At 41.8% G+C, this 24,037-nt stretch overlaps 1 protein-coding gene and 1 long non-coding RNA gene across 10 annotated transcripts in view; one reads left to right on the forward strand and one right to left on the reverse strand.

The window, feature by feature from the left end:
- LOC137252819 (uncharacterized) overlaps positions 1–24,037 on the reverse strand; it is a 42,300-nt gene that overhangs the window by 8,882 nt on the left and 9,381 nt on the right. For all 8 annotated transcript variants that reach the window (XM_067788898.1, XM_067788899.1, XM_067788902.1 and 5 more), the window contains one exon: positions 11,575–11,623. The gene's annotated coding sequence lies outside the window, so the exon portion shown is untranslated. The remainder of the gene's footprint in view (positions 1–11,574; positions 11,624–24,037) is intronic.
- LOC137252822 (uncharacterized) lies at positions 12,980–23,854 on the forward strand. Of its 2 annotated transcripts, none has more exons than XR_010953667.1 (4): positions 12,980–13,330; positions 13,393–14,686; positions 21,841–22,168; positions 22,222–23,854. It is a non-coding gene; the product is annotated as an uncharacterized lncRNA (long non-coding RNA). The 2 variants fall into 2 exon arrangements; XR_010953668.1 differs by having other exon boundaries at positions 13,396–14,686.

A 24,037-nucleotide genomic window follows, 5' to 3' on the forward strand; every position in this document is an offset into this window, starting at 1 on the left:
ACGGAAAAAGGTGTTCTCTGCAACAAAATTTGTAATTTCCGTCACATGTCACAACTAAAAGCACTAGATATTTTTCGTTGTAAATAAATATATATTTTTTTGGTTTTAATTGACACCGCATACGCAAGCGTCGGTTGGCAAGGTGCTTTAAAGAGCCCTTATACTGCCAGGTTATCTTTCAATTTCGTTATTTGTATAACAGTTAATTTTTTGGTTTTTTTTCCTTGGCACCACGCCAGCCGCAAAATTATTATTAAATGTATATTTGAGTCCCGTTCGTGTATAAAACATTTAATTTTTATGGCGTCACGCCAGATATTCCGTTAGTTTATGTATGTTAAAATTTAAGGTTAGGTTTTTTATTGGCACCACGCCATTTTTCCAACATTAAATTATTTGTAAATCGATTTGGTATTATGTGGCCCACGCCAGGTTATAAATTCCAATTTTTCAAATGCTTTCACTTATACTTTCTGATTCAATTATTTAGTATTTTTAACAATTTTAAATTTTTGCCATTTCGTTTCCCACACTATCCGCCATTTTGTTCTCAACCGCATGAATATAGTCCTTTAATAACACACGGTTGAGTTGTGGGGAAAATCGAACTTGACGCGAAGACCTTACAAAACGAAGTGAATATATTTTTTTGCGTTTCAATGTTTTCCGGAATAATTAATGAACTGTCATTTCGATGACAGCATGAAACGTCGATGTGTTAGTGGAGGGCGAAAAAAGCTTTGAATGTGTGGGTGAACTGCAGTCTTGTAAGGACGGAGTTAACCAGTTCACCCACACATTCAAAGCTTTTTTCGCTCTCCACTAACACATCGACGTTTCATGCTGTCATCGAAATGACAGTTCATTAATTATTCCGGAAAACATTGAAACGCAGAAAAAATATCTTTGTTTACAACGAAAAATATCTTGTGCTTTTAGTTGTGACATGTAACGGAAATTAAAAATTTTCTTGCAGAGAACAACTTTTTGCGTTGGCGGCCTTCGCCCAAAATAACATTAAGTTAATTTTAGTTGTGACATGTGACGGAAATTAAAAATTTTGCTGCAGAGACCATCTTTTTGCGTTGGCGGCCTTCGCCCAAAATAATATTAAGCGTAACGTTTTACAAGATGTCACGTACACCTACTTTTGGCTCTTTGGGGCACCCTTGACTAGCTCAGTGTAACAATGGGTAGTGGTTCTTAACCCTATCCCAAAGAGCCGGACGGACACATACTCATATCTCCTCTTCGTTCGTTTTTACCCACACACCTTCAAACCCCAAGAAGCCCGCCCTGCCTTGGACCGCTCGCATCACGCAACCTACTCTGCGGTCACCATAGTGCCATGCTCCACCCACCTCCACTTACCTCTTCATCCTGCCATCCTCACACCCCGCCCAAAAAAAGGTATTTATCTCATCATGTCGGAACTAATAATATCAAAATATATTTAAACTAGCCTTTACCCGCGGCCCCGTCCGCAAGGAGAAAATAAAATATATGTGCTATTCACAAATTTCGGGAAGCTCTGTTAGAAACATTCTCACTATAGAAGAAAAATACTTACTAACTCATCTTGTATCCTATTCATTTGGTAGATTGAAATTTTTAACTGTGAAACGTGTTAGAAAAGTACCAACGAGTGGGAAAAATAGTTTCATTGCAAAGAGTGAAACATCCTTCGCCAAAGCAAATGTGCAATTCTTCTTCTTATGCTTTGCTTGCATCAAAAGCTGGAAGGTGACTACTTTGTCTTGGCGGTTGACACCCAAATCGATCGATCTGCCGTTCTCCAAATGACCCCGACATACCCCAGAAAAAGTTCCGAAATGGCTCCGAGGGAATCAACGACGGATCGCGAAAACCATACAGAAATGATTCCGGAAGGATCCCAAAATAATCCCGAAATAGTCCGGAAATGACCCAGATGGGATCCCGCACAGATCCAGAAATGATCCCGGAAGGGTCCAAAAACTATCCCGGAAAAGTAACAAAAAAAAAGTCACGAAACGACCCCTAGAGGATCCCCAACTGATCCCGTATTAGCCCCGAAAATAACCCCGACGGGATCCCGGACAAATCCCGAAAACCATCCAGAAATAATGCCGGAAGGGATCCCAAATGATTCCGAAAAAGTCCCGCAATGATTCCGACGGGATCCCGAACGGATACCGAAAATCATACAGAAGTGATGCCGGAAAGGTCCTCAAATAATCACCCAATAGTCCCGAAATGACCCTTAAGGGATCCGGGACGGACCTCGTAAACCATCCAGAAATGATCGCGATATACTCCCGAAGAAGTCCCGAAATGACCCTGACGGGATCTCGAACGAATCCCTAAAAAACCCTGACGGGACCCCGAACAGATCCCGAAATCCATCCAGAAATTATCTTGGGAGGGACCCCAAATGATTCGGAAAAGTCCCGCAATGATTCCGACGGGATCCTGAACGGATACCGAAAACCATCCAGAAGTTATGCCGGAAAGGTCCTCAAATGATCACCTAATAGTCCCAAAATGACCCTGACGGCATCCCGGACCGATCCCGAAATCCATCCAGAAATGATCTTGGGAAGGTCCCAAAATGATCCCGAAATAGTCTCGGAAAAGTCCAGAAATTACCCTGACGGGTTCCCGGACGAATCCTGAAAGCCATCCTTAAATGATCCCGAAAAAGTCCCAAAATGACCCTGACGGGATCCCGAAAGGATTCCGCAAACAATCCAGAAATGATGCCGGAAAGGTCCTCAAATGATCCCCTAATAGTCCCGAAATGACCGTGACGGGATCCCGACAACTATCCAGAAATGATGCCGAAAGGGTCCGCAAATGATCCCGTATTAGTTGAGAAAAAGTCCCGAAATGACCATGACGGGATCCCGGACGAATCCCAAAAACCATCCAGAAATGATGCCGGTAGGTATCCCAAATGATCCCGAAATAGTCCCGAAATGACCTCGTCGGCATCCCGGACGGATCCCGAAAATTATCCAGAAATGATGCCGGAAAGGTCCCAAAATGATCCCGAAATAGTCTCGGAAAAGTCCAGAAATTACCCTGACGGGTTCCCGGACGAATCCTGAAAGCCATCCTTAAATGATCCCGAAAAAGTCCCAAAATGACCCTGACGGGATCCCGAAAGGATCCCGAAAACCATCCAGAAATGATGCCGAAAGGGTTCCCAAATGATTCCGTATTAGTCGCGAAAAGTCCCGAAATGACCCCGACGGGATCCCGGACGGATCCCGAAAACCATCCAGAAATGAAGCCTAAAGGGTTCCCAATTGATCCCGTATTAGTCGCGAAAAAGTCCCGAAATGACCCCGACGGGATCCCGGACGGATCCCGAAAACCATCCAGAAATGATGGCGGAAGAGCCCCAAAATGATCCCGAAAAAGTCCCCAAATGACCCCGACGAGATCCCGGACGGATACCGAAACCCATCCAGAAATGATGCCGGAATAGCCCCCAAATGATCCCGAAAAAGTCCCCAAATGACACCGACGAGATCCCGGACGGATCCCGAAAACCATCCAGAAATGATGCCGGAAGAGCCCCCAAATGATCCCGAAAAAGTCCTGAAATGACCACGACGAGATCCCGGACGGATCCCGAAAACTATCCAGAAATGATGCCGGAAGAGCCCCCAAATGACCCCGACGAGATCCCGGACGGATCCCGAAAACCATCCAGAAATGATGCCGAATGATCCCGTATTTGTCGCGAAAAAGTCCCGAAATGACCCCGACCGGATGCCGGACGAATCCCGAGGACCATCCAGAAATGATACCTAAAGGGATCCAAAATAACCCCGAAAAAGTCCCGTAATGATCCCGGAAACCATCAAGAATTTATCTCTGGAAGGTACGCAAATGATCCCGAAAGTACCCCGACGGGATCCCGGACGGATCCCGAAAACCATCCAGAAATGATGCCGGAAGGGTCCCCAAATGATCGCGAAATAGTCCCGAAATGATTCCGGAATAGTACCGAAAATGTCCCAAAATAAACCTGACGGGATCCCGAAAACTATACAGAAATGATCCCGAAAAAGTCCCGAAATTACCCCGGCGTAATCCCGGACGGATCCCGAAAACCATGCAGAAAAGATGCCGAAAGGGTTCCCAAATGAGCCCGTATTAGTCGCGAAAAAGTCCCGAAATGACCCCGACTGGATCCCGGATGGATCCCGAAAACCATCCAGAAATGATGCCGGAAGAGCCCCCAAATGATCCCGAAAAAGTCCCCAAAATGACCCCGACGAGATCCCGGACGGATCCCGAAAACCATCCAAAAATGATGCCGGAAGAGCCCCCAAAGGATCCCGAAAAAGTCCCCAAATTACCCCGACGAGATCTCGGACGGATCCCGAAAAGCATCCAGAAATGATGCCGAAAGGATCCCCAAATGATCCCGTGTTAGTCGCGAAAAAGTCCCGAAATGACCCCGACGGGATGCCGGACGAATCCCGAAGACCATCCAGAAATGATGCCTAAAGGGCCCCAAAATAACCCCGAAAAAGTCCCGTAATGATCCCGGCAACCATCAAGAATTTATCTCTCGAAGGTACGCAAATGATCCCGAAAGTACCCCGACGGGATCCCGGACGGATCCCGAAAACCATCCAGAAATGATGCCGGAAGAGCCCCCAAATGATCCCGAAAAAGTTCCGAAATGACCCCGACGGGATCCCGGACAGATACCGAAAACCATCCAGAAATGCTCCCGGAAGGGTCTCCATATGACCCTTACGGGATTACAAACAAGGTGAAGCTAATTATAAAACGATGTTAATAAGGTAGCAGGCGCATTGGAGCGAATAAAAAGTTACATAGAAACATACAGGTAAAGCTAATAAAAGCGTGCTAATAAAAACAATTGATGGAGGGTGGATGGCGGGAGTAGAGGAGAGGAACTGATCGTTCCTCCAAAATTGTCTAGATCTCGATCTGTATGTACCACATACCAAAAACTATTGATTTAGGAGAAAATTTATATTGAGTTATAACAATTTATAGATTTTACACCAGAGGGGGAGATAAAGGGGCGGGCGGAGGGTGTCACTGCTTACTTTGTAAGCCCTCGACTTATTTGACCCCTTGAGTCTGTGATATTGGTGAAGGCCAGTATACGTAAAGTTATAATGTGTAAAAATTATTAAAAAATAATTGCTCGAAGGGGTCGTGGGACCCCCCCCCCCCTCTTTCCACGTTCGAAAAAAATTTCGCTAGTAGACTACTGTCTGTGTCCCAAATTTCATCAAAATCCGTGTAGCCATTCTGGCGTGATTCAGTCGCAAAGACGAAAAAATATAATAATTAAATTATAACTGTTCCTAGGGGGCGGATACCACGACCCTTTTGAAAAATATATAGCTAGTAGATCCTTCTAGACTATTGGCTATATGTGTGCAAAATTTCATCCAAATCGGTCCAGCCGTTCATGCGTGATTGAGTCACAAAGACAAACGTCTGGACAAACATCCAAACATCCAAACTTTGCCATTTATAATATATACTAGCCTTTACCCGCGGCCCCGTCCGCAAGGAAAATTTTAAATATATGGGCTATTCGCGTTAGCCTGCTTATTATCTGTTTAAAATTTAGTTCTCTGTCTAATGCATTTTATTTTTGTAATTGAGTAAAAAAAAGAACTAAATGAGCTGATAACCTGATAGGATCTCAAATGATCCCGAAATTATCCAGAAAAAGCTACGAAATGACGCCAACGCTATCGCGGACGGATCCCGAAAACCATCCAGAAATGCCCCGAAAGGGTCTCCAAAAGTTCCCCGAATAGTCCCAAAAAAACCCGAAATGAGAGCGACACGATTCTAGACGTATCCAGAGAACCACACAGAAATGATCCCTGAAGGTGTTCCAAAATGATCCCGAAAAGGTTCCGAAATGAAAAACCATCCAGAAAATATCCAGGAAGGGTCCCTAAATTATCCCGACTAACTCCAGAAAAAGTTCCGAAATGGCTCCGAGGGGATCCACGATGGATCGCGAAAACCATACAGAAATGATTCCGGAAGGATTCCAAAATGATCCCGAGAGAGTCCGGAATTGACCCAGATGGGATCCCGCACAGATCCAGAAATGATCCCGGAAGGGTGCAAAAACTATCCCGGAAAAGTAACAAAAAATACCGAAATGGCTCCTACGGCATCCCGGAAGGATCCAGAAATGATCTCGGAAGGGTCCCCAAATGATCCCAAAATGGTCTCGAAATGACCCTGATGGATCCGGCAAACCATCAAGAAATTATGCCGAAAGGGTCCCAAAATGATCCCGAAATAATACAGAAAAAGTCACGAAACGACCCCTAGAGGATCCCCAAATGATCCCGTATTAGCCCCGAAAAGGTCCCGAAATAACCCCGACGGGATCCCGGACAAATCCCGAAAACCATCCAGAAGTGATGCCGGAAAGGTCCTCAAATGATCACCTAATAGCAAAATGACCCTGACGGCATCCCGGACTGATCCCAAAATCCATCAAAATCCATCCAGAAATGATCTTGGGAAGGTCCCAAAATTATCCCGAAATAGTCTCGGAAAAGTTCAGAAATTACCCTGACGGGTTCCCGGACGAATCCTGAAAGCCATCTCTAAATGATCCCGAAAAATTCCCGAAATGACACTGACTGGACCCCGAAAGGATCCCGAAAACTATCCAGAAATGATGCCGGAAATGTCCTCAAATGATCACCTAATAGTTCCGAAAAGACCCTGACGGGATCCCGAACGGATCCCGACAACTATCTAGAAATGATGCCGAAAGGGCCCTCAAATGATCTCGTATTAGTCGAGAAAAAGTCCCGAAATGAACCCGACGGGATGCCGGACGAATCCCAAAAACCATCCAGAAATGATGCCGGAAGGGACACCAAATGATCCCGAAAAAGTCCCGCAATAATTCCGACGGGATCCTGAGCGGATACCGAAAACCATCCAGAAGTGATGCCGAAAAGGCCCTCAAATGATCACCTAATAGTCCCAAAATGACCCTGACGGCATCCCGGAAAGATCCCGAAATCCATCCAGAAATGATCTTGGGAGGGTCCCAAAATTATCCCGAAATAGTCTGGGAAAAGTCCAGAAATTACCCTGACGGATCCCGGACGAATCCTTAAAACCAATCTTAAATGATGCCGAAAGTCCCGAAATGACCCTGATGGGACCCGGAAAGGATCCCGAAAACTAACCAGAAATGATGCCGGAAAGGTCCTCAAATGATCTCCCAATAGTTCCGAAAAGACCCTGACGGGATCCCGAACGGATCCCGACAACTATCCAGAAATGATACCGAAAGGGCCCGCAAATGATCCCGTATTAGTCGAGAAAAAGTCCCGAAATGACCGCGAAGGGATGCCGGACGAATCCCAAAAACCATCCAGAAATGATGTCGGAAGGGACCCCAATGATCCCGAAAAAGTCCCGCAATTATTCCGACGGGAATCTGAACGGATACCGAAAACCATCCAGAAGTGATGCCGGAACGGTCCTCAAATGCTCAACTAATAGTCCCAAAATGACCCTGAGGGCATCCCGGACAAATCCCGAAATCCATCCAGAAATGATCTTGGGAAGGTCCCAAAATGACCCTGACGGGTTCCCGGACGAATCCTGAAAGCCATCCTTAAATGATACCGAAAAAGCCCCGAAATTACCCTGACGGGATCCCGAAAGGATTCCAAAAACAATCCAGAAATGATGCCGGAAAGGTCCTCAAATGATCCCCTAATAGTTCCGAAATGACCGTGACGGGATCCCGAACGGATCCCGACAACTATCCAGAAATTATGCCGGAGGGTCCGCAAATGATCCCGTATTAGTCGAGAAAAAGTCCCGAAATGACCCCGACGGGATCCCGGACGAATCCCAAAAACCATCCAGAAATGATGCCGGTAGGTATCCCAAATGATCCCGAAATAATCCCGAAATGACCTCGTCGGCATCCCGGACAGATACCGAAAATTATCCAGAAATGATGCCGGAAAGGTCCACAAATGATCCCCTAATAGTCCCGAAATTACCCTGATGGGATCCCGAAAACCATCCAGAAATGATGCCGGAAGAGCCCCCAAATGATCCCGAAAAAGTCCCCAAATGACCCCGACGTGATTCCGCACGGATCCCGAAAACCATCCAGAAATGATGCCGGAAGAGCCCCAAATGATCCCGAAAAAGTCCCCAAAAGACCCCGACGAGATCCCGCACGGATCCCGAAAACCATCCAGAAATGATGCCGGAAGAGCCCCAAATGATCCCGAAAAAGTCCCCAAATGACCCCGACATACTCCAGAAAAGGTTCCGAAGTGGCTCCGAGGGAATCAACGACGGATCGCGAAAACCATCCAGAAATGATGCCGGAAGAGCCCCCAAATGATCCCGAAATAGTCCGGAAATGACCCAGATGGGATCCCGCACAGATCCAGAAATGATCCCGGAAAAGTAACAAAAAATCCCGAAATGGCTCCTACGGCATCCCGGACGGATCCAGAAATGATCTCGAAAGGGTCCTCAAATGATCCCAAAATGGTCCCGAAATGACCCTGATGGATCCGGCAAACCATCAAGAAATTATGCCGGAAGGGTCCCCAAATGATCCCGAAATAAAACAGAAAAAGTCACGAAACGACCCCTAGAGGATCCCCAAATGATCCCGTATTAGCCCCGAAAAAGTCTCAAAATGACCCTGACGGGATCCCGAAAGGATTCCGAAAACAATACAGAAATGATGCCGGAAAGGTCCTCAAATGATCCCCTAATAGTCCCGAAATGGCCGTGACGGGATCCCGACAACTATCCAGAAATGATGCCGAAAGGGTCCGCAAATGATCCCGTATTAGTCGAAAAAAAAGTCCCGAAAGGACCAAGACGGGATCCCGGATGAATCCCAAAAACCATCCAGAAATGATGCCGGTAGGTATCCCAAATGATCCCGAAATAGTCCCGGAATGACCTCGTCGGCATCCCGGACGGATCCCGAAAATTATCCAGAAATGATGCCCGAAAGGTTCCCAAATGATCCCCTAATAGTCCCGAAATTACCCTAATGGGATCCCGGACGGATCCCGAAAACCATCCAGAAATGATGCCGAAAGGGTTCCCAAATGATCCCGTATTAGTCGCGAAAAAGTCCCGAAATGACCCCGACGGGATCCCGGACGGATCCCGAAAACCATCCAGAAATGATGCCGAAAGGGTTCCCAAATGATCCCGTATTAGTCGCGAAAAAGTCCCGAAATGACCCCGACGGGATCCCGGACGGATCCCGAAAACCATCCAGAAATGATGCCGGATGAGCCCCAAAATGATCCCGAAAAAGTCCCCAAATGACCCCGACGAGATCCCGGACGGATCCCGAAAACCATCCAGAAATGATGCCGGAAGAGCCCCCAAATGATCCCGAAAAAGTCCCCAAATGACCCCGACGATATCCCGGACGGATCCCGAAAACCATCCAGAAATGATGCCGGAAGAGCCCCCAAATGATCCCGAAAGTCCCCATATGACCCCGACGAGATCCCGCACGGATCCCGAAAACCATCCAGAAATGATGCCGGAAGGGTCCCCAAATGATCGCGAAATAGTCCCGAAATGATTCCGGAATAGTCCCGAAAATGTTCCAAAATAACCCCGGCGGGATCCCGGACGGATCCCGTAAACTATACAGAAATGATCCCGGAAGGGTCCCAAAATGATCCCGAAATAGTCCCGAAAAATTCCCGAAATTACCCCGGCGTAATCCCGGACCGATCCCGAAAACCATCCAGAAATGATCCCGGAAGGGTCTCCATATGACCCTTACGGGATTACAAATAAGGTGAAGCTAATTATAAAACCATGTTAATAAGGCAGCAGGCGCATTGGAGCGAATAAAAAGTTAGATAGAAACATACAGGTAAAGCTAATAAAAGCGTGCTAATAAAAACAATTGATGGAGGGCGGATGGCGGAAGTAGAGGAGAGGACCACTGATCGTTCCTCCAAAATTGTCTAGATCTCGTTCTGTATGTACCAGATACCAAAAACTATTGATTTAGGAGAAAATTTAGATTGAGTTATAACAATTTATGGATTTTACACCAGAGGGGGAGATAAAGGGGGGCGGGCGGAGGGTGTCACTGCTTACTTTGTAAGCCCTCGTCTTATTTGACACCTTGAGTCTGTGATATTGGTGAAGGCCAGTATACGTAAAGTTATAATGTGTAAAAATTATGAAAGATAATTTCTAGAAGGGGTCGTGGGACCCCCACCCCTCTTTCCATGTTCGAAAAAAATTTCGCTAGTAGACTATTGTCTGTGTCCCAAATTTCATCAAAATCCTTGTAGCCATTCTGGCGTGATTCAGTCGCAAAGACGAAAAAATATAATAATAAAATTATAACTGTTCCTGGGGGGCGGGGACCACGCCCCTTTTGAAAAATATATAGCTAGTAGATCCTTCTAGACTATTGGCTATATGTGTGCAAAATTTCATCCAAATCGGTCCAGCCGTTCTTGCGTTATTGAGTCACAAAGACAAACGTCTGGACAAACATCCAAACATCCAAACATCTTAACATCCAAACTTTCCCGTTTATAATATATATTAGATTAGATTAGATAATAAAAATTAATACAATAAAACATCTTACACACTAACGTCTTTTACATATGAATGAGATCTACCTACTAGAGCTCTATAAGGCAATTATATCCCTACCAATGTATGTATGTATGTATCTAAGTATTTATATGTATATGCATCTCATAAAAATATATACGAACATTCAAATAATTGCTTTGGGCAGACTCGCTTTGTACAGAAGCCACACAAAAGAATCAAAACATGTATACAAATTTGACCTGACATGAAATTCCATATACCAAAAAGGATCAGTCATATGCAATCAAACCAAAAAAAAAAATTAAAATTGAACCAGCCTACTATGACTGCATTATCATCATGCTCACACGCAACAAGTTATGAAAATATAAATTTTGTATGTCCCACGACCTGGCGGTACAAATATAAAGCTTTGTCAGAAGCTTTTGCTTCTACTCTATGGAGTACAATAGGGTGCTCTAAGATAAAATTATTTTTACTTGCTATCAAAAAAAACTTTAAATGTTTAAACTTCGATTATATGCACTTAAAGGATGGTTCGCGTGTGCGCATATGTTAATCTCACAAAAAAAATGTACACCAACAAAATAACAGCTTAAAGAAACAAATTAAACCTCACTACAAAAAAGTTAATTAAAGTTGTAATCCTTGGGTATACGTCCTGAGGGCGGCGGATGAAACCAGATCTATGTTTGTTTGGTAGCGGTGTTCAGGCTACGTCGCAAAAAGGCATATGTTCAAAAAAAAATAACGGTGTTCACAACGGGTTTTTTCCGGGTAACTGGGCGACTGTATATGTATTGAAAATCACATTTCCGTACTTCGTGTGAATATGTATATGTATAAAAATATTGGAAATGTGCTTTTTACCGCCGTTTAAAATTTACGCCTCAGTATAACGTTATCTATACATATATGTACGACAATAGCTTAGAAATTAAGACTTACGGCGAGTTGTGCCATCTATACCTCCCGCGCTGAAAAGATCCGGGACACACTATAACGATTTTTTTTTTATCAGAATCTTATAACAAAAAAAAAAGTGCGATTTTCGGACTTACACTTCGCCGTAGCTATCAATATATAGAGATCAAAGATCAGCCACTTCCATTTACTCGTATGTAGGTTAGAATCCCACGTATATGTACTCCCTACGACACAAAATATTATAATTACGCTTTCGGACTACTTTATTTCATTCCTACAGACAGATATGTGCATACGTGCGCCCACATGTACATATATTACATATATTTTATATTTAATTCGAAAAAATCACTTTTATTTACTAAGGGTTATATCGTCAAACACCATGATTTAAAGAGGAAACTCAATATTACCAACTACATTGCAGTCTGATCAAAAAATATAAACAAAATTCTTTTTTTCCAAAACGCGAATATTAAAATTTTAACATTATCAATACATTTACCCCTATGGTCCTATATACGTATATATGTACATACATTCGCACGTATGTCTAACTATCACCTAGAAAATCCTTGCTCACCTTCCTTCGGCAAACTTCTGCTCCCACGGTATCACCACCGTTCTATTGCAGGCTAACATTTTTTATTATTTATTTTTAATAATTTTAATCATCACTGTGTGAAAAAAAATTTAAAACTCACGTCACAGAGTCACAAACTACACAATTAAAATACTTTCCACCACTTTAGCGCGGTCTTATGCGGTGACAATCACTTTGATATTAAAGGGCGAATTAATGGTGACTTATAACCATAAAGCCATAACCAGATAAATCAGCTGATCGAACCTACCTTATGGAAAGGAATGTAATCGATTAATGGTGCCATACCATAACGCTAACGCCATAGCCAATCAATTGGTTTTTGGTTTCTCGCCATATCCATAACCTAAAAATATTTGAGTTGGTGAATTTAATAACTTTTTTTAGATTTTCTTCATTGTTTTGGATACGTTATGACTAAGATACTTATTTTTTGTGGAATATGTTTGTAATTTTTTGCGTTTTCATCATTTTTATGAAATTTTCACGATTTTTAGGTTAAGGCACCATTAATCGATCACATTGAGATGGTTATGGATATGGGTATGGTTACGACTATGGCGTTTGGGTTAAGGAAGTTTAATTTGGCTTTAATATGCTCTGCCCCTATGTTCAGCCCTTTTATCTCTTCCTATTCGTATAACGTTAATCGTTATTACACTCTATCCGCTAATCGCCTGTGGATTATGACCTAGCATATTTATTGTTGCTGTAATCACGGCCTTACGATATAAGAATTGGCATACGGCAACTTTCTACCAAAAGCTCTACCTTTCGTTGAGTCCTGTTCGTTTTGATGTCACTCGAGTTTTGACATTTGTGACAGCTCACCATAAAAGAAAACGCAGATCAAAATAAACCAAAAACAAAACAAATAAGCAAAATTAGCAAAAAGTAATAGCAGCAACTTTGTTTAAACAAAAAAAGAAAAACTACTGAAATGATAAAGCGCAGTTACAGCAAATAAACATCAACATTATTTGCAAATAGTTCCAGCGCGGTAGTGACTCAAAGGGAGCAAATCTAGTTATCACAAACTGCCCACTAGCAATGAACTGCGAGTGCAGAACGATATATGCTGACGTTGACGACAATATCTTAACAGGAGAAAGTGAATACGCCTTTAAGTGTACGTGGCAGTCCAAACTTGTTTATACAAGATACATAAGTGTGGTAACGATTATAAAACAGGCTAAGCACGTACCAAAATTAATAATTTGTAAAGTTACCTTTAGCAGCAATGTGTGGCATATTCGCTTATCTCAACTATTTGACACCACGCTCAAGACAGGAAGCGCTGGAACTACTTATTAATGGGTTGTGGCGTTAGGCGGCTCATTGGCTTTAAGTAATACAGTCACGGCTGATATAGTCAGTTCAACACAGCATGTTCCCCCGAATTGGATTTGAAAAAAATCGAGATATACGGTATATACAAACCGATGATGCCATCACATTTGGCTAGCTCTGGAGGGCCACTCGTTCATTTAGATGGTGAAGCGATTGGTGTTACTTCAAGCAAAGTGACTGCTGGTATTCGTTTTGCTATACCCATTTACTATGTGAAATTAATTTTTTGAATACAAGATTTGTACTGTGTGGGCACACCTACGAGCCGTCCATCAGCTTTTGCGGGGAAGAAACCGTCCTGTCAGCCCAACGCGGGGAACACCCACCCCTGACACAGTCTCCTGCTTCCGGAGCTATGCCGGGCATTTGAAGTAGCAGGCAGAATGATGACGACATCGGTATGGCCAATGGAGATTTACGGGAAGTATAAAATTGAGTCGACACGTATCAAAGTTGCTTCAGTCCCTAGTTTATACACAAAATGCACCCAATTAATGTCTATAAGTCACCAAAATGGGTTTACTTATCGCGATTCTCTTTCAAATTCGATTGAGTCCTATTGTGAATGTAAATCAAAAATTGCTTAGACCCATTCAAGTGAAATATATTAACCTGGATTGAACTCTGCTACAACGTATTATAGAAATTTGCGAAATTAAAAAGTCAAATAAGGCTAGTTTTTGCTAAAAAAAAAAAAAGTGGATACGTTTTTAAATCAACTGATTCCATATGATGTCCATATGATTTTTGTCTTTCAAACATGATTAAGTCCAACACAAAAACGGTCTTATTCAAAATGTAGCTTAATATTTCATAAATTTTAGTTTGAAAAACGCTTAAGATTTGTCTATTAGAGACAACAGTAAATATTTGTAAGAGCTACTCTACATGGTTATCAAAAGAAAAACAGCTAAATTAAAGTTCCCGAAGTTGTCTTATAAAGAACTTAAACGGCTTTGATACGTGTCGAAACAGTTACGACGTTTCCATAAAAGGACTTTACTTTGTGGTTACTTTCTCTTGTTTCGCAGGTTAGCTAACACGACGATGCACTTTTAGCTGATCTCCGGACGACTTGACCCTCATCGCTGGAGATACATCAAAATGGAAAGGACCCTATTGTTTTAAGTCTTTGGCGTGCCAGGCGCCTAAACTATGTCCAGAAAGTGTTTCTAACAGGTACATGTTCTTCCCAAGTGCTTTAGTTATCCTGCATTTCGTAAATTTTTTACAAAATTTCGCGTTAATATTATTTTTGAAGTCGCTTAGCACAAAATTCCGTTTGTATACTTCCTGCCCGGGTACGAAGCGCAGTTCGCGAATCCTTTTATTTTACCGTGTCGCATTTGTTTTATATGCCTCATGTAAGTTATCCTTAATTTTATCTCGCATTATCCGAAACCGATCAGCATTGTTCAGCGATAGCAATTCGTGGTCATCAAGCGAACTAAGTTTTCGGGCCAAAGCATAATCGGCACCACTGGTGAACATGTGCATTCCAAATAGGGCAAAGTAGGGCGATACACCCGTGGCAGAATGCATTAGACTGAGGCGAATAAAAGGCGGTTTTTAGATGTTTGATGCAATACGTCTCTACCATTTGGGTAAATTGCTTTGACGTGAACTGCTTCCCATTGTCAGAATGTATTGTTTCCGGTACCCCGAACTTGTAGAAGATTTCTTCGGTCAGGAATTTCACGACGGTCAGGAATTGCTTCACGCATTGCCTTTCAAAAGGTAAATTTAGAGAAATGATCCACAACTATAAAAATATACGTATTCCCACTCTTAGATCTGGGGTACTTTCCTAAAAAATCTACATAAATCTTTTGGAAAGGTCGTTCCGTGATAACCTCTGACCCTATACCCGGCTTCAAAGTTACATTACAAGGCTTACTTTCCTTGCAGACATGGCAGTCACGGACAAAATTCCGGACTTGTACGACCATGTTAGGCCAATAAAACATGCGCCTCAAACGATGCAAGGTTTTGGTCATTCCTCCATGTGCGGCTCTTTCAGCACAATGCGCGTTTTCAATTAGCGTCGATGTTAATGCCGCCGGAACCCATAGCTTCCACTGGCTTTCTTCCAACTCGATATCCCTCACAAGCATTTTCTTAAAAATAAAACCGTCCTCTACTTTTAGATCGGGGAATCGCTCAGCATTTTTCTCAATCGTGCCTATTAGCCCTAAGTATTCCTCAGATTCGAATTCTATCGTATCCATGCCTGCTATTAACGATTGTGATATATCTTCTATACAGCGAGATAGAGTGTCAGCAACTATGTTTTCCGACCCTTTTCGATGTTCGATTTTGAAATTAAATGCCTGCATATGCAGGGACCACCTCGCTAACCTTCCGCTCAGATCTTTAAGTGACATGAGCCACTTTAAACTGGCATGATCCGTCACTACGGTAAATGGCATAAGTTCAATTTACGGTCGAAATCTTTGCACTGCCATCACCGCCGCGAGACATTCCTTTTCGGTTGTGCTATATTTCCGTTGACACTCGTTTAACTTCTGAGAGAAGTACGCGATGGGGTTTTCAGCATTATCATCCGTCTTTTGATACAGCATCGCGCCAACGCCATAGTCAGAGGCGTCACATTGGACCCAAAAACGCTTTGTAAAATCCGGGTGCTTTAGTACAGGTGCGCTCGTTAGCGGTTTTTTCAAACTATTAAAAGCCTCTATGGCTTGCGATGTCATTTGGAACGTGTTAGATTTTTTAAGGTATCGGTCAGCGGTGCAGCCAGCGTTGCAAAATCCTTTATAAATCGGCGGTACCACCCAGCTGTTCCCAGAAAACTTCTAACTTGTGTAAACAAATCAACTGTAAACTGATCTACTGTAAATTGATCTAGAGCTCTTGGCAAAGAAAAATAAGCAAGCTTTGAAATATTTGATATAAATTTTCAGTTTCGAATTAATTGTAAAACTTGATGAACGAATTTTTAAATTAAAAACCAATTAGTTTTATAATTTTACTATTTTATTAGTTCCGAAGTGAGACGAATTCGCGTCGTGAAATAAACATAAACGAAAATAAATGTGTTTTTAATCGATTTGCAATTTAATTTTGTGAAATTTGCCTCTGTGCAATATGCATACCTAATTTGCATCCGAACCTCGTATCTCTGGGACATCAGCTATAAATATTGCGATTTTGTGAAACTCAAAAATGGTATCATTCTAACGTAAAGAGTGAGAACGGGCAATTTATATGATCATACGTTGGTTGTATAGTTGTTAACGAAAATTAATCAATGTTAAATATATGATAATAAAAGAGAAAATGTTGGTTAAAATTGCATCGTTAACGGTGCAACAGTTGAAAGATTTTCTTAGTGAAAAGAACTTGAACACTACCGGTACGAAAGCCGAATTAATATTGCGATTGTCGGAAGTGTTAAGATCGGATGAGATTGAAATGTGTAGTCAAAATATAGTAGACGAAGAACTCGAAACGACACAGAGTCAAAATGGTTCTCTTCAAGAACAAATTAATGAATTAAAAGAAATGTTATCGGGTGTGGTAAATGCTCTGACGCAAATGAATGCGACATCTGTGTCTCAGCCAAGGTCGGTGATTAGCATTCCAGTGGTTGGAAATGTGAATGAGATGTCTAGTATGACAAGTGTTCATAATAGGTATTCAGTGAAAGAAATCGCAGAAACTATTCCTGATTTTGATCCTACTAATTATCTTGCGTTAACTGCCGAACAATTTATTGAGCGTGTAAATAGTGCTATGAATGCGTATGTTTGGGAAGAAAAGTGCGTACTGTTGGCTGTGTATAGTCGAATGAAGGGTGTAGCACGTTTATGGTTAGAAGGTCAACAAAGTTTGTTTGCAACGTGGCGTGATTTTTCAAATGCATTAATTGAAGAATTCGGTACGAAGATGGACGAGGCTGATATAAACTATATTATGAGTAGTACGACACGAAAACAAGGTGAAAAAGTTATTGAATATTGTTTTCGTATGAGCGCAACGGGTAAACGGTACGGATTAAGTGAATCAGCAATTATAAAATATACTCGTGAAGGTTTAGAATATCGTGATTTACAATCTGCAATCGCTGTTTTGAAATTTAATACAATGAAAGAGATGCGTGAAACTCTTGACGAATATTTAAAAAATTTGCCTACAACGTCGCGGAATACATATGACAATACATCGAAAAAAACAGAAACAAAAACAGCTCCTAATGAAAAATTTGAAAAATCCAGTGAAAAGTTAACTTGTTATAATTGTTCCGAAAAGGGGCATTTGTCTAGTAATTGCTCCAAACCTCAAAATCGTCCACGATGCAAAGACTGTCAAAGAGTGCATCCGCGAAATGATCCTGTAAATTGTGGTAAAAACGTGAATGTGAGAGCATGCGAAACTAGTAAAATGTTTGAAAAAGAAATATACATTAATGGTGAACGATTAATTGCATTTATTGATAGTGGCAGTGATTGTCACATGGTACGTGAGTCGATAGCCAAAAAAATAAGTTGTAAAATTATGCCCTGTATAATGAGAATGAAAGGTATATGTGGTGGTACGAAAATTTCTAAAAATAAAATTAACGTTAGTATGCAAGTTGATACAGTAAATTTGCAAATTGACATGTATGTTGTTCAAGATGATTTTTTGTCAACTGATGTGCTTTTAGGGCACGAAATTTTCATAAATGACTTTATTGTAACTATTAATAACGGTAAGTTGAATTTTAATCACAATTCTAAAATTTATAAAATAAAATCGGAAAATAACACAACGTACGATAACAGAAAATTGCAACTAACGAAGCTTTTAGCAGAGTATCGAGATGTTTTTGCTGAAAATTTAAGTGAAATTGGTAAAACTAGTCTCATTGAAATGAAAATTGAGGTCGATTGTGGCGAGCCCATCTGTCAACGTCCATATAGAGTTCCCGAACCAAAAAAAACTTTGGTTTCGAATATGATAAAAGATTTGTTAGATAATGATATTATTTGTGAATCTCAGTCTGAATTTGCTAGCCCTGTAATAATGGTAAAGAAAAAAGATGGAACTGATCGTATGTGCGTGGATTACAGGCGATTAAATCAACATACAAAAAAAGAAGTATATCCAATGCCAAATATAGAGGAACGACTGCATGAAGCCATGCAGTATAAATATTTCTCCGTACTCGATTTAAATAGCGGGTACTATCAAATTCCAATCGAATCCAATAGTCGGAAATATACAGCTTTTATTACGACAGAAGGTCTGTATGAATTCAAGCGAATGCCATTTGGGTTAAAGAATGCGCCAACCGTCTTTCAACGTTTAATGGCACGAATTCAAGAACAAACGCAAAAGGGTGATATGTTGCATTATATGGATGACATACTCATCGGAAGTAATTCAGTTGTTGAAATGTTTGAGAAACTTGAGCGAATTTTTCAAATACTTCGTAATTTGAATGTAACACTTAATCCAAAAAAATGTGAATTTTTAAAAGAATCGATACAGTTCCTTGGTCATGAGTTGACACCAAATGGAATCTGTCCAGGAAGTGTAAAGACAGCTGCTGTTCAAAATTTTCCTGAGCCACGAAATTTAACTGAAGTTCGACAGTTTTTAGGCTTATCAGGCTATTTTCGAAAATTTGTACCATGTTACGCTGTTATTTCCGAACCTTTACGAATGCTATTACGTAAAGATCAAATTTTCGAGTGGAAAGAAGCGCAAATAGATTCATTCAATAAATTGAAATCTGCTTTGGTTAATAAACCAGTAGTAGCTGCATATCGAACAAATGCAGAACATCAAATTCACACCGATGCAAGTTCAATAGGTTTGGCGGGAGTACTTTTACAGAGAGAAGTAGACGATTGGAAGGCTGTTGCTTATTATTCTCGATCTACAACAACAGAAGAACGCAAATACCATAGTTATGAGTTGGAAACGGTAGCTGTGGTTGAAAGTCTTGAAAGATTTCGTTACTATGTGTCTGGCAAAAACGTCAAAGTTGTTACTGATTGTAGTGCAATAAAAACTGCCATGCAAAAAAAGGAATTAATTCCTCGAATCGCTCGATGGTGGTTACGTATACAAGATTTTGAAATAGAAGTAGAACATCGATCAGGACAGCGTATGTTACATGTTGATGCAATCAGTCGAAACCCAGATGAACCGCCTAATGACATCGAAACTGCTTCACTAAAAATAGATAAGGTGGAGATTGAAGAAGACGACTGGGTTTTTAGTATGCAACTTCAAGATGACAACATTAAAGAAATTGTTAAAAAAGTTCACGAAAACGATAAGCAAATTAAAGTTGATTATTGTCTCGCAAATGGACGGTTGTATCGCATGGTAAATAATCAACGTCTTTGGGTTGTGCCAAAATCGTTAAAATGGCAGATAGTTCATGACTGTCATGTGAAATCTGGTCATCTGGGCGTTGAAAAAATTTACGAGAAGCTTCGAAGGAACTTTTGGTTTTCAAGAATGCGAAATTATATTAAAAAGTATATAGCAACCTGCATTGAATGCGCGTACAACAAAAAAATGGGTGGTATGAAAGAAGGTCAATATCATTTCAGTGATATGGAACCAATACCGTTTAAAACGATTCATTTAGATCATTTAGGTCCGTTTCCGAAGTCATCTAAGCGTAATGATTATGTTCTCGTTGTAGTTGATTCGTTTACCAAATTCACGATTCTCAGAGCAGTAAAGGGTACCGTAACGAAGCATGTTGTTGAGCTGTTGAAAGAAATCAGCAGTTATGTTGGAATACCAGAACGAATTGTAACTGATCGCGGACCAGCGTTCACATCCAAACAATTCCAACAGTATTGTCAGGAAAATGTTATTAAGCATATTTTAAATGCAGTGCAAACTCCTCGTGCGAATGCTCATGCAGAGCGTACAAATCGAACGGTTCTGTCAATGCTTTTACCATCTACGACTGCAGACGATAAATGGGATAATGAATTAAGCAAAATTCAATGGTCTATCAATACCATGCGAAACGGAACTACTAACAAAACGCCACACGAATTACTTTTCAATTTTACACCCCGAGATATTTTGAAAAATAAGCTTATTCTTGCTCTCAATGATGATAATCAAATAAATTGTGATATAGAACAAATTCGAAAAGAGGCTGCTATGCGAATCAATGAAAAACGTTTAAAAGCAAAACAACGATTTGACAGCCATCATCGAATACCACATGTATATAAAGAAGGTGATTTAGTTCTAGCAGAGAACGCACCGCCATGTACAGGTTTTTCACGAAAGCTTGAACCACGTTATAAAGGCCCCTTTGAAATTGGAAAAGTGCTCGATCGGGACCGATATGTAATCCAAGATTTGCCGGGAAGTAGACGTAAACAGCGACCATATAAATCTGTTTATGCTTCAGATAAATTAAAGCGTTACTGTGAACCAACAGAAATCGATGATATATGTTGTGCAGAAGATGAATCCGAAGGAGAAGATGTAAACTGATACGAGGTCGTATCAATAATCAGGAAAGGCCGACTGTAAACAAATCAACTGTAAACTGATCTACTGTAAATTGATCTAGAGCTCTTGGCAAAGAAAAATAAGCAAGCTTTGAAATATTTGATATAAATTTTCAGTTTCGAATTAATTGTAAAACTTGATGAACGAATTTTTAAATTAAAAACCAATTAGTTTTATAATTTTACTATTTTATTACTTGTTTCACTGTTTTCGGTAAGGGGATATTTAGGATAGCCTTCACCTTTTCAGGATCCGTCTTTAACATACCTCCGCCTACAATATAACCTAAGTATGGCAATTCTTTGAAACAAAACATTGACTTTTCTAATCCGATAGTTAACCCTGCTCCTTTTAGACAACCAGCCACTTCTTCCAAAGTTTTCAAATGTGCGTCGAAATCGGGAGCAATGATGAGCAAATCATCCAGATATATAAAAACGTTTGACTTTAACATCTGCGGTATGACGCGGTCCATCAATCGGCACAACCGCTGCGCCGCATTGCATAAGCCGAATGGCATAACTACAAATTGGTACAGGGGCCGTCCCGGGACGGTGAAAGCAGTGTAGGGTTTGCATTTATCCTCTAATTCTATTTGCCAAAAGGCGAACTTTAGGTCTACGCTGCTGATGTAATGCGTATCATCGATGCGACTGATTATGCCCTCTATGTTCTGTAACGGGTAGGCGTCTTTAACGGTCAGGGCATTCAACTTCCGCGCGTCCAAACAAAATCGGTTTTTCCAGGTTTTCGAACAACAGTAGTTCTGTTACTCCAGGGACTTTCGCTTTCTTCGATTACTCCTAGTTCTAACATTTTGTCTATTTCAGCATATACAATGGATTGCATGGCCGGCGACAATGGATAGTGACGATCTTTCACAGGCACGGCTTCGTCAACTAACTTGATGGAATGTTTTTCGAGCGGCGTGCGACCAAGTCCATCCTGTTCAAACGTCTTAAAACAATCTTTGACTACTTGCAACCGTTTTTGTTGTTCAGCGGTTAAGTCATGCAATATGCGACGCTCGTGTCTATCCTCCACTGTCACCATCTGTTGTTCTAATCGCGAAAAATCAATCTCATCGACCCCTATGATGCTCGGAGCTAACTGAAATACACGCCAAAAGTCAATCCCCAGATATATATTTTGCTCAAGGTATGGACACAGATAGAATGTAATGTTATTTTCTAAATTATTGTATCTTACAGGTACGGTCAGCTTTCCCAGTACCGTATGTGCGCCACCTCCCGCCGTCGTGACACTTGAGATAAACCTTTCAATAGGTACCCCTACATTGCTGACTAGCTCGCGACATCCCCGTCCTAGAATACTCACCGATGCCCCCGTATCCAACAATCCGCGCAATTTCATCCCCTTTACCTCTATATCAGCGTATACTCGTGGGTCATTTCGCTCTGCTCTCTTAACCGTGGCCACAACTTCCCGACGCACAAGCTTTCTTCGTTGAAACCGTTCTCTGGCCTTTTGTATCCTGCGCGATACCATCCGCCGACCCAGCAACACGCTGTCGGCAAAAATTCGTTGGCGAGCTTCTCGATACCTTCGCCAACGCTCCTCAAGCGAAAGCGTAACTGGACGATTAAGGGTATTTTTGTTGTTTCCATTTTTCTGTCTATCAGGGTTTTTATTAATTTTAAAGTTTTCTGCGACCTGTTCATTTTCACCTATGGCATCTTCAAAATCTGTGGGTGTGTTGGTTGACTTATCTATTCTTGCGGGGATTGTGTGGAGCGCGACACCCCCGTCGTCTTCGCGTTCCGTTTCGCGTTTCCCGTCCCATTACATACGGGACATTTAGGTGTTATAACATCAGACTTTCCGCATTTAAAGCAAAATATACGTCGCTGTAGGAACATGCACTCAGTGAACAAATGACCCTCAATTCCACAATTCCAACATACTATTTTACGGCTGGTCTGGTCGCGCGCTGGAGCGTGTTTCGTAACGCGCTGGTATCGGACTTCCTCCACAGAGACTTGACCCTCATCTCTGTCAGCTTCCTGATCATCACTCTGTGTTGGTGTAACCTCGTTTACCTGATAAGATCGGGGCACGTATCCGCCTTGCGGCATACGTTCGCGACGGGGGAAACACCTCTCCACCTCCTTGCATTCCATCCGCAACTGCTCAACGGAGTACACCGCGATGGGGTAAACCATTTCGCCAACGATTCCCGTAAATTCCCCTTGACCAGACGTACCATTTCGTATTCGGGTATTTGGTTCCTTAGCCGAGAACGAAGTACCCCTATAGCATGAAAATATTCGTCAATTGTTTCTCCGGGCTTCTGTTTCCTTTCATTGATTTCCCTCATTAGTTCAAAATCTGTGAGCTGGGAGGCGAATTGTCGCTGTAACGCAAATTGCAAAGTTGGTCAGTCTACGTTTCGGTTCGTACGAATGTACAACCAATACCATTCTCGTGCTTCGCCACCCAGCAGACGATGGAAATCACGCAAAATATCGCCCCATGAACACCCATATTTTTCCTTTAAATATTCCAATCTAAATAGAAAATCCTCAATAGTCATGGAATCCCGGAATCCTTGAAAACTAATTCCCCACTTTTCTATGTTAACTTCAGATCTACTAACTGCCGTTCTAACTTGATTTTCGATTGGGACGCTTTCCGAGAACGAATTATGCCTAGCTGGTTGTGCTGCTTGGATCTGACGATGATGTATTTGCGCTGTGAACGCCGGCAAGGGACCCACCGCAGGCCTTACATGGTTAAGGGTATCTCTATTATTTCTATTGCCATTGCTATTGACATTTTCATCGGCAATTCCATTTCGAGGAATCGACCGCCTCGACTCCATGGACTCACTGCTAATGTTGTGTATCCTTCGCTTGTATGGAACACGCGCTCTATTCCCCCCCCCCCCCCCCCAACAGCTCCCATCCCACCGTTTGAGTTTCGCAAACTATTCATTATCTCCTGCATGTTGGTTTTCATTTCCCCTAAAAGGGCCTCTTTCGCTTCCCCCATCATTTCTTTAATCAT

The sequence above is a fragment of the Eurosta solidaginis genome, chromosome 5 (genome assembly GCF_040869045.1).
Source record: "Eurosta solidaginis isolate ZX-2024a chromosome 5, ASM4086904v1, whole genome shotgun sequence".
Classification (NCBI taxonomy): domain Eukaryota; kingdom Metazoa; phylum Arthropoda; class Insecta; order Diptera; family Tephritidae; genus Eurosta; species Eurosta solidaginis.